The following is a 12,226-nucleotide window of genomic DNA, read 5'->3' as shown; positions in this document are numbered from 1 at the left end:
GAAAGTCAGTAAAGAAAGGCATCATAGCATCGTAATATAGATCACTGTGGAGAAGCCCCGCACCCGCACGCTGATAGGATTGGTTGCATGTTTGTGATGGTAGAAAACTGACTTTCATTCCACTCTCTGGACCCAGAATTATAATTGCACCATTCGCTATCTTTGTGGGGACTCTCCATAGGCGTAATGGTTTTTATTCTGTACAAACTGTGTATTCTAACCCCTTACACTAACCCTACCCTTAAACTTACCCATCACAGAAAACTTTCTGCATTTTTACATTTTCAAAAAACTCATTCTGTATGATATAAGCTTGATCCTCATGGGGACTTCAATTAGGTCTCTATGGTGACACGAGTCCCCATGAGTCAGTGTGCATTCAGGTTGTTTAGGTCCCCACAAGTCTGTGCACATACACAAATAAAGTATACTCAATGCACATTGAAAAAAATTATGACACTGAACATTTTGAGAACAAAAAATATCACTGCTGCAGAAGAGAGAGAGAAAAAAAACTAAAAAGATAAAAGAGGAATCTCCAAACCATGACAAGGGATAGAAAGACAGCAGGGGAGAAGAGAAAATGAGGGAACATCCAGCAGGACTGACAAAAATAAAAGAGACTACAAAACAATGATTCTTTGCCCTTAAATTCCATCAATTGTAAACCCTTTCCCTCTCTCTCTCCCTCTCTCTCATGTAAACAATTTAGATTATAGGTATTAGACATAATAGTTTGACAAAGTTTTTTTTTTTTTTTTGGAAAAAAAAGAAAGAAACATGCAGTATTTTTAAAATACTATTCACCTATTTTCACACATTCCAATTTGTCAAATGTTCAAATGTGCATGTCCTCATTCAGAAAGTCCTGAAAAAATAACAACCTGGACTCAAATAACATTTCTTGCCATGCACAAACAGTAAGCAGCAGCAAAAAATCCAGAATTTCACGATAAATGACAACAAGGGAAGCCAGGTAGAGAGTCCAGACAAATCTGAGCTGTTTCATGATTGTGTCTATCAGTCAGTGATCTCACTGGTGTGTAATGGGCAGTGCAATAGTGCATTTGCTGGGTTTTGGGTTTCATTTGAAGCCTTATATTGATTTTGAAGGAAGAGAATGTTTTTGAGTAAACCATAAAGCGTTTTATAATGGAAGTCAGAGGTATGTAAAAATGTATGTGTATTTTGAGATTGTTTATGGTGGTTAATCAAAATGGTAATGTCAAGCATTTACAATTACTGGTATGGCCATCATAATCTGAACTGAATCAGCACTTCTGCATTTTATCTAAATATGATCATTTAGTTATCATAGCTTCTGAACTCTCTGGTCCAGGTTTTTGTATGTACGTGGGTGTCTAAGGTGTTTTAATTAATGCATCTAATTTAAGAGATCATTCAAAAAAACTCCCACCTTCACTTTCTCTTCTTCTCTTCTCTCTTTCTGTCCCTCTCTGTCACCTCCTGCCCAATTTATTATTAACGAGTGTTGTCTGTCTCGTTAGTGTTCAGAACACAGCACTGTAAACATGAACAAAACCAGACGCACTAGGCTAACCTCAGATAATTGCCATCTTTCTCTTTCTTCTGCATTCCCCTATTCTTTCTCTCCACCGTTCTGCTGGCACCTGCACTTCAACTTTCATTATTAACCAACTACAGTGAGCATAACTGGCCTGTTTCACAACCCAGCATACTTATGAATCCATCCAATAATTAATGGGCTGCAACTCCTTGTTGTAGTTTTGATTCAGAATTTATTTCAATCAGTCTGACACAAGCATGTTGCTAAGTTAATTACTTTAATAGCATGGCTAAGCTAATTATTTTAATAGCCAGTCAGTCTGTGTATTAGTAGTGGGGATCTGCAGTGTCGCTTTGTAAAGGTCACATACAGACACCAGTAGGTGGCGCCAAGTTACTGTATAAATTAGTAATTTAATCATTCATTCGATTCGTTCAAACAATGATTCGTTCCGGAGAGTAGCGGTTGTTTGTGTCTGTTCGAATGCATTTGACCAATTGAGTGCTTACATGATTGTGATTTTAACGGTAAATGGTGAAAAACTGTTAATTGTTTAACAGAACGTTTCTGTACTATATACGGTGAATAACTGTGATTGATCTAACCATACATTTAATGTCATTTTACAGTAAATTACCGTTAATTTGCGTGACACTTCACATTTGATGTATTTTTGTTGAAATAACTGTTTCTTTTTAATTTTTTCCTAATCAGTTTTGTTCATTAGGGTTTTAGGTTACATTTAATGTTGTTAAATTAATGTTTATTGCATTTTTAAAATGTCATGTGTGTTACCATGGTGTTTAATGTTTGTGTGAATGATACTGTGTAGCTTCTGTATATTAGTATAAACTTTCTCAGCTTGAGGAAAAGTTGCTTGTGATGAGCATTGACCCATCATGTGACTCATCACTATTGTGATTGGTGGTTGTCAGTGTATTACAATGGTACAAAACAGATATTAGTACTTCAGTAAGTCGGTAAATTAACATTATATCAGATAATGAAATACATTTTTTACAGTAAATTTAAGTCTGTAAAACAAAATATTGCTACCATATTTTTCACGGTAAATTTCTGGCAACCACAGCTGCCGTTTTTTACCGTAAATTTAACGTTTTTGTTTTTACAGTGTACGAAAGCAATCCGGTCATATGTATTTTCGACTACCTCGGGAAGTGGTCGAAAGTGGACAAGCTCAAAACGTTTTAGCCCCCGTTTACACCTGTATTTAGCATCGTCCACTTGTGATCCAATCGACCAAAACACATCATAATACTAGATGTAAACCGGGCCTGTGTGTGTGTGTGTGTGTGTGTGTGTGTGAAATTGCTTTTATACAACAGTTCAATAAACAAGAAATTAATATTGAGGAACTTACATTTTAGGCTCTATTAAGATCCTTCAGATCACAAGTGTACGATGCTTACAGGAGTAAATGGGGTCTAAAACGTTTTGAGATAAAACATCTTCAGGCGACAAAGTTTAAATCCTGTCTGGCTAGCGCTTCCCATAATGTTTATGCATTAGGTCAGTAAGCGGAGGAGTAGGCGGCCTTTTATGGCTGTTCGAACGCATTCGATCATATGAGCGTATACACTACGAGTACGAAAGCAGTCCGGTCGAATGCATTTTATATCTCTGAAAGTGTTCGAAACTCAGACAAGCTTTTTAGATGGCGTAACACTGTTTTTGGCTTCTCCCTCAAATGTACAGATCAGATGAAAGTATTTCATTTGACAAAGTAAAGAGCAACACTGCAAATAAATGAAGAAACAGATAATTAAGTAAACATTTTTAAAATAAATAACAGGAGGTATCTCCTCTGTAAGTGTGCAGCCTCCCGATAGCTAAGGGTGCTCTGTTTGTGAGCTAGTTAAACAAGTGTGTTTGAGGACTCTGGCTGTTGAGATAATTGCCCTCTTTTGCAATGATACTGCCTTGGTAAATAGAAAATAAATGTAAAAGGGCAAACAGCTCCTGGGTCCTACAGGAAACCGCTCTCACAAACAGGCATTTCCCTCCCGCTGACTCTCATTGAAATTCTACACAGTCTTCCGTAGTGTTGTTAGGAACATCTTTCAGAGCCAATTAATCTTTACTCATGTCTCTCTCTTTCACTCTCTGGCTTCATGCATTTCCAGTTCCTGACCCATTTCCTCTTAACAGTCTTTCCTAACCACAGAGGTGTTCATAGTTATGGTGGCTAAAACCAAAAGTCATCATGTTGTTCTGAAAAATCCCTAACCCAAGACTAACATTTCGAAATGAAACTTCTTGCTAGGGCTTTTTAACTACAGCCACCAAATTCTGCACAGTTCTTCAGCTTGTTTTGTGCTGATTGTTTTGGATCTGATTGGCTTTCACTTAAGGCTGGAATACACTACAACTTTTGCCACGAATACGATTCACTGTCTGGAAGAGTCAGTGCTAGTTAGTTGGCGAAAGTCAGAGCCAGTCTGCAGATTTGAGTCGACAAATTTCACAGAAAATTGCATAGGCACAGGCAGTGTTTTTATGAGTGAGTGGTGTTTGGAACGAGCTGAAAGTCTGGTAACGCGTGATCCTCAGACATTTAGTGTTTGGCGCTCTGTTTTTCCTCTGTAACTTACAATGTTGGCAAGTGTATGATGCCCAGTGTTTTAAAATCTGTTCAGATTTTAAAGGTCATGTAGTGTATTCCACCCTTTAGCTGACAATTCAATTTCCCAAAACTCATAGACTTACATTGAAAAGTTTGACTGCAATTCCTTATAGATCTTGTAGATCCAATAAACGTAGTGCAAAAGCAGTCAGCATGTTCTGTCTGCTTTGGGCTGCTACATTTTTTCCTAACTGTTATACATTACAGATATTTTATTTCCAGAGTGTATAAGATAAAAATCCCCATAGACTCCCGCTTGACTAACCTATCTTAGAGCATTTAGGTTATGTTCATAATACTTGGCACATTCCTTTGGCGGTATTTTATTTTTCTAACTGATTATCCCAAATAACCCCAAAAACAAGAATGCTCAAAGTTACACATTTACTCAAAGTAATCATATATGATCACCCAAGCAACCATCTAAAATCGCATTTGCCATAGCAGGATCTTTGTAACTACACAACAAATAACCAAAGTACCTTTGCAATTGCACACAGATCTTAAACAGTTCAGTGAATATAAAGCATATTTAACCTTAAAACCTTATAGGATTTTAAAACTTTCAGGTAAAGCTTTGTCAAGCCAAAATCAAAGTTTTTCCTTTGGATTTTCCCTTTTTTGTCTTCTTTCAATATAATGTAGAAAGTACTGGTTGGGAATGGAAAGACTGACCGTGCAAGAGAAAGAAAGAAGTGAAACGCTCTATTGGATAGACAGTCTCTGCAGACTGGGAAGAAGGATCAGAATGAAAGGAGTAAAAAGAGAAAGATAGCGAGGAAGAAATGAGCAGATTGTGTCAGGAGCTTTACCCCTTGAATGTGAATGCATGCAGGAGCCTTCACTTAACAGGAGGATCTGTCATATCGGGTTTGTGGCGCGTTTGCATGCGTGTGAGAATCAGACGCTGTTGACAGGGTATCTTACAAAGCTTGATGGTATTGACAGAAATCACTGCCTGAAAATAATACAGCGGACATTTCAACATATGGGCCTGCCCTTGTCCACAATGACAAGATGAAATATCCCTGAGGGTTGTACTATTGTGTGTTTGTGTGTGTGCGCGCGGGTATTCAACATTGATAATAATAATAACAAATGTTTTTCTGAGCACCAAATCAGCATATTAGTATGATTTCTGAAGGACCAAGTCAAACCTCCATCAGGTTTTGGAACAATTTGAGGGAGAGTAAATGATGACAACATTTTCATTTTTGGGTGAACAATCCCTTTAGGTAAACTATTACAAATGTAGGTGAGCTGAACACAATTAAATGCAGTTGTGGCAAAAAGTAGTTTTGCACTAGCTACAAAAATAATTTGTTACACATTGTTGTCAAAGAGGACTTGTGAAAAAGCAAGTATTTACTTGAATTACAAAGTCAATGAGACTTGGTGTGCCCTTTATCCTCATCAGTTAATTTGGCAGCAGCTGCTTGAAGTCTGATTTCATGGAAGGATGTGGCCTTTTCTGGCCACACAAGGGAAAATGTTTGTTTTAAGAAGAGCTATAGAGTCTCTCTCTCTCTCTCTCTCTCCTTCTCTGTCATGCTCCCTTGCTTCTGCTCTTAAGGTCACGGTTTGTACCCACCGTCACTGACTGTCACTCCATTTCTCTCTTTCTTTCTCACTGTTTCTCTTTCCACCTCTACCCTCCCCCATCTCTCTCTGGCCCTCTGTCATCCATTTCAAAAACGCCTTTGAAAGAAGGAGAAAAAAGAAAGACTGAGGAAAGGGAAAAAGGAGGTGAAAGAAGGAATAGAATCAGACAGAAGAAAGGGAACAAAGACAGAAACGTCAAAATATTTACCATCATTCCGTCAGAATTCCTGTCAGGAAACATAAATCAATACAACATCATGCTTTTGTAAATGTCTGTATGTCTGTGTGTGTCATATTTTGTGTAAGAGCGCCAACAGCTAAAGTGTAGCCATGCAAAAAAATAATTCCGTATGAATTACAAAGGTCGTTCTCGGTCTGTGGTCTCTTGGTGATCGATGCGATGCTCCAGTTTCTCATGTCAAAGAGACTTTTACCTCAAACTCTTGACACAGCACTTCCCTGACGTTCATTCAAACGATATCCAAAATTCTTCAACAGAATCCAAATAACAGCCCATTAAATGCCAATGCACACTATACTTACGCAAGTTAGATTATGCATTGGACATAGGCTAAAACAGCACATAAATTGTTAATTGTATAAAAAAAGTCCTAAAAAAACAGTACATTGAAATGTATGAATTGATTCATGTTTTTTTATTATTTTAAATAAGTTAACTACTACTCAATAGGTTTGTTTTATAGTTTGAGTATGTGGTTTTTAAATGTCTCTTGATGGTTTCAATTTCTAGGAAGCCTATAGCGCAAAACTCAATGTGGTTGGCACAGACCATGTTTAAACCCATATTAAATGTTGTCTGGGTCATATTTTATTTTACCTTCTGTAATTCTGTTCATGGTTTTTGAGGTTAACTGCTTGTCATGCAACCTGTCCGTGTTGCCATCTGCCTAATTTGGCAGCGTCAGATGAACTGCGAAAGGATTTTACGCCAAAATACTGTCAGTCTGAAACAAAATATATGGAAAAAGGTTTTCTCTTCCCTTTTAAAATGATTTTTTTTTTAGCTTACTATACTAACTATGTATAAATAACATGGTTAGTTGAATTTTATTATTTGCATTTATCATTATTTCCCTGTCATTAAGGTGCAGATGTTCAGTGCAACACTTTTTCTTGTGTGCTATTGCGTAATTATGCTGCACTATATATGTCCTTAAGCAAATAATAATTTAGTCTCAGCAACACGCAAAGAAACAAAGCATTTCATTTTGAATGCACATTAGGCATCTCTCAGTTTTCGTTATTCGTTTTTTCTATTGTTTGATACTTTTACTTTTTTTTTTTATTCTTCTCTCTCCGTCTGTCTCTGTGTGATCCCTCTCCCTGGACCTGCTGTGGTGCGTTCAAGCAGTCCACCGCCACGCACTAACGAACTTCCAACATCTTGTCCCGTCACGGCAATTACACACACACACACACACAAAGCACTCACATGCACACAGTGTTTACATTGGCACTAATACACGTATTCCCAGCGCCCTACATGTACACCATGTCCAAATGAAGGCCTGTATATTATGCAGTAAGGAGTGTGGATGCAATATAATTAACATTAGCTGACACAGTAGATTTAACTCAAGCACTGAATAAGGGATATAGAGGATGTCGAGGAGACAAGGATTGGTCGGCTGCTGGAGTTGGTAATCTCTGGTTCATAATTGATGTTGTCAGTGTCATAAAATGTAACATCGGAATGTTTGCTCTTTTGACCCACACTTATTGATTCTTTCAAGTAGTTAAAAGACTAAACCTGTTGACGCAAGGTCTTTTCAGTTTTTTTTCATCAAAACAAAATGGGATAAAATGTTACAGATAAAATGTCAAGATGTTTAAATTTAATTAATTAAATTAAAGATTTGGTTTTAAATAGTTATAATTAGTTCTGGTCCTTGAACTTGTTTGACATTCCGCTGATTATGTTCAACATTTTGAATCTTTCAGCAGATGGTCATGACCATGCAACAAGTGACGGTCTTTAAAATCTCCATGAAATCAAAACTGACAATTCCTGTTTGTTTTTTGTTTGTTTTTTAAATGTAAAACTGCAGTAGTTATTGTAAATGATTTATTGGTACATATTTACTGGTGATTTTTTTTTAAATTCATGTGCCCTCTTAATCAAAATGACCTCTCTCTTTCTTGCAGTGACATCTCTTCTTTGATGACGCGAGGGCGGGACAACCTGTCACTCACATGAGATCACAGCAGTAGCAAATGACAAAGACCCAATCAATTCCCACTGGACAAGTCCCGCCCTACATTTAGGTTTCACTCAAATATATGTCACAACAGGGAAGAAAAGTCTATTATAAATTCTGTTTCATGTCGACTTTAAACAGCTTTCGTCGCACCACGGTGGCGCAATCGGCTTTCGAACGTGCCCTTTGAAGGATGCAGCCTCTGAATTGGGATGCAGCAATTGAATCATTCACTCAACCGATTTGAAAAATACTGATTCACTCATGCAGGAACGCAACTACCGTGTTATGCTTGGTGACACAAGAGTTGTTTGGCACTATTTTCATTGGCAGAGCAAAAATAGATTAAGTATCTGATAATACTGTGTCTAGTGACTTATCTTTAACTTCTTGTATATTAAACTGTTGTATAAAAACAATATCACACTTGCAATCGTGCATTATAAAAGCTGGCTTAAATTAAACCATTATCAATAAATTAATTATAATAATAATGATATCAGACTAATGTGTGTTAAGTGGTGTTATTTGGGTATAAATAAACATTTGAATTTAGTGAACATAATTTAATCACAATAAATCAGTGTTCTGATTTAAAAACTGTATTATTACTATATAGACCTACAGTATAGGGAATAGGCTGATCTCCGACAGAGACTGTCATCACAGTGATATGATAAAGACTCAGGAATAATTAAGATTCAAATTTTAATAACACATACTTAATCATTCATAGCTTAGCTGACTAAAGCAGACCCAGGGCCAGACACACATACACACACGCAGCTGCATGTATTATTTAGCCATATTTCTCTTTTACCAATTGCTCCTGAGTAGAAAAACAGACAAATACACACTTCAGCGCTTCTGTTATTGGCTTAGGAGACACAAGCGGTTCTCCTGAATGTGTGTGGGTATACAGACTCACTCTTGGATGGATGGATTGAAGAAAATTAAATGTTTTAATAGCGTATTATTAAAGTGGATGTAAAAAATGACCACGGATTTGGAATTAAAATGAAATGCAGAGGACAATTTTCAAGGCATAAATACAGACAAGCAATTGATCATTGATGCAGAGAATAAACCAAACAAATAATATTTGAGGACGAAGGCACAAGTGAGTACAGAAGGGAGAGAGGCAATGCACAGGTGAATCAACATATATTTATTATTACATTTGAAAACGCATAACGAATATTTACATCACAGTCATACCAAATTGATCTGTCACTTAGGTAAACTTAAAGCAACTGCAAAACTGTCCTTCTCTCTTTTGTCTGAGACATAAATTGAGTGCAAGAAGAAAACAAACAGTCTACCAGGGAGAGGGAAAAAATAAAGCGAGGGAGAAGAGGAGAGCCAAAGAGACTCAAGGGATGGTTAGGATTTATGGTTCAGTAGATGAACTCACGATCATATAATTCAAAAATTCATCGCTTTCCATAACTCTCTTGCACATAATCTTGCTCATCTTTTATCAATGACAACACCAAATACCAGAATAAACTGCATCTCACGCACTTGCATCCGCACCCACCGCTTGTTTATGAGAAGAAATGATGGCCATTAAAAATATTGCTTTCCATCATGAAATAGCAGCATTTTTGGTGAACAGTTATGCTTTAGACAGTCCAGCACTAAGCCTTAGAAATGTAATGGGGATCAGGGATGCAACAATATCTTCATATACTGTTAGATCTTCATGTTTTAAACCAGTAAAGAAGATTTGTATGCTGTTTTTTATCTGAAGAGATATGGTTGGTAATTAATGAATCCTTTGCTGTTAACAATCAATATCATCACTGAAATATTCTGTGATTTATACATAAAAAAAAAAGAAAATAGAGCAGTGCAACTGAATCTCTTTACACTTCGGAACCATGCAGGCTATCGTATTTGAAATATGCTCTTGAATGTTTGTCTGTCAAGTTGCAGTCAATACCCACTGGGGTGGATTGAGACATGGTGAGCTGAAAGCATAATGCAGCCAGTTCAAGCCAGGACAGATACCCCGATACTCTTTATTAGCTAAGGTAAAATACTCTTACCTAGTTTATTTGCTTCTTCAGATTACATTTTGAAACCTTTGATGCTGAGAACATGTTCACATGCAGTGGCATCACCAAGCTTTAAGGGGAAGGGGGCAAACTGGTTATGTTGTCACGAGGCTTAGCTCATGAATATTAACATTAATATTGTAATTTGTAACTTTTATTGTTTTAATAAAGACATTTTCAATGATATGTATTGATCTGGTCTTGATAGTTGTTCACTTCTTAAAGTCCAAACTGAAATGTCATTACAAATCTCATTACACAGTGTTTAGAGGGAGCAATAATTCTTTCTGACCAATTCGCTTCATCAAATGATCTCGCATTTTCACCTTGAATACATACTGTTCCATTACTGTTGACAAACACAAGGACCACTTTATGGCATAAAGGGGTGAAGATAGTCCCGCCATAAATGATGCTTATGACTATAACTTGCAGAGTACAATCATGTTCTTTCCCTTTTCAAAACAAAATAGTTGCTGGTTTAATAATTGCTTTTATATTTCAAATCGATGTAGTACCCGAATTTTATGGAATATTAGCAATACTTACGAGCCTTCAGAAAGACAGAAAAACATGCTTGTACATTGGGTCATTTATTGGGTCACCTAATTTATTTGGGTGTATTACATTTTTAATTGGGTGACCCAATATTAATCGGGTGACCATTTATTGGGTTACCATACATTTGGCCACCTGAGTTTGACATTCAAAAACACAGTACACGTAAAACAAAAAAGTACAAACAAACATTTAAAGAAGTTTACAAAATGTAACAGCTAGCAGCACACTGAAACCCCAGAAATCTTCTTGGGTGTATAAATACTCGCTTGTTAGTGGCAAGATAAAAAGAATGGAAAGATGGAAAAGAAAAAATGGAGGAGTGAGGGGATTTGTTGCTGTAATTTAATAGATTTGCCTTGTTACCACACAGTTGTTAGGTGTCAAACTGGGAAACATTGTATGTGTGTTAGCATGAAAGTTAGCACATATCCTTATGGACACAGTAGCATGAATGTTTGTGTGTGTGTGTGTGTGTGTGTGTGCAATGTCTCTAAGAAAGAACGAGAATCTAAAAAAGCAATGTGACCACACAGTGCTGTCCTTCTCAGCAAGTATCATTAATAGGTTTTGTTTTAATAGCACCTTTTAAAAAAAAAAAAGGTTGAATGCTGAAGGTGAACTGAGGTATTTATTGTGCACAATTCCACCAGATCTGATCAATGTGATGTCCTCAAGATGACTCATGAGCGTTACCATTAACTGTATTTTTAGTACCAATGTTAAAGGAATAGTTCAGTCAGTTCTGTCATTTTCTCACCCTCATGTCTTTCCAAACCTGTCTTTCTACCTTTTTCTTAGTAGGCTTTTTCAGCCCCAATTCCAATGTAACATTCTTCTGACAACCTTGACATGGTTTCATGGGTTGGTGATCAGTACATCTTTTAAAGCTCATCTAGAAACCTTCTGGAGACATTGCGATGTTCAGTCCAGCTCTCTAAGTGGACGGTGATGTTTTTGAAGGTACTTGACAGCAGACACGGTGAGGTCTCAGTATTATAGCCATCTTCCTTTAACATAGTTGCCCTATGCTGGATTGTGGAATCGGGCACCTTTGTAGAGAACATGTGCGTCAGTCCATCCATGGAAAACCCTGTGCTACGTTTTACTGAAAGGTCTAGGGCAGGGGTGTCAAAGTTGGTTCCTGGAGGGCCACAGCCCCGTAGAGTTTAGGTTCAACATTAATTAACTCTTTCCCTGCCATTGACGGAAATTTCCGTCATTTGTGAGACAACGCTTCTCCGGCTTTCCGTGTTTTCACAGTAATAGGGGGCGCTATTACACATCTTCTGAAAGAGTTAAGAATCTCCTCATCAAAAGCAGCAGCAACATACGATATCATATGTAGAAGATGCATATAAAATCACAAGATCATCAATGATAAACAGCATATAAATCAAAACTGCCATGTCGACCCAGGACAAGCTATGACTGTGCAAGCTTTGTGGGTGTTGATGGACTCGATCTACTCCATCTATAATTTTATCATCGTTCTGAATCCGATCAGATGTAGGCTAGTCTTTGACAAAAATCCAATTTTCTCAGCTTTTTGCTCAAAATGTTGCTTTTTTTATGAAACTTTACCATATTCAAATGTTGATAAAAAAAAAGGAAT

Source organism: Rutilus rutilus (assembly GCF_951802725.1).
Source record: "Rutilus rutilus genome assembly, chromosome: 12".
NCBI classification, from domain to species: Eukaryota; Metazoa; Chordata; class Actinopteri; order Cypriniformes; family Leuciscidae; genus Rutilus; species Rutilus rutilus.
Note: the sequence above shows the minus strand (reverse complement) of the source record.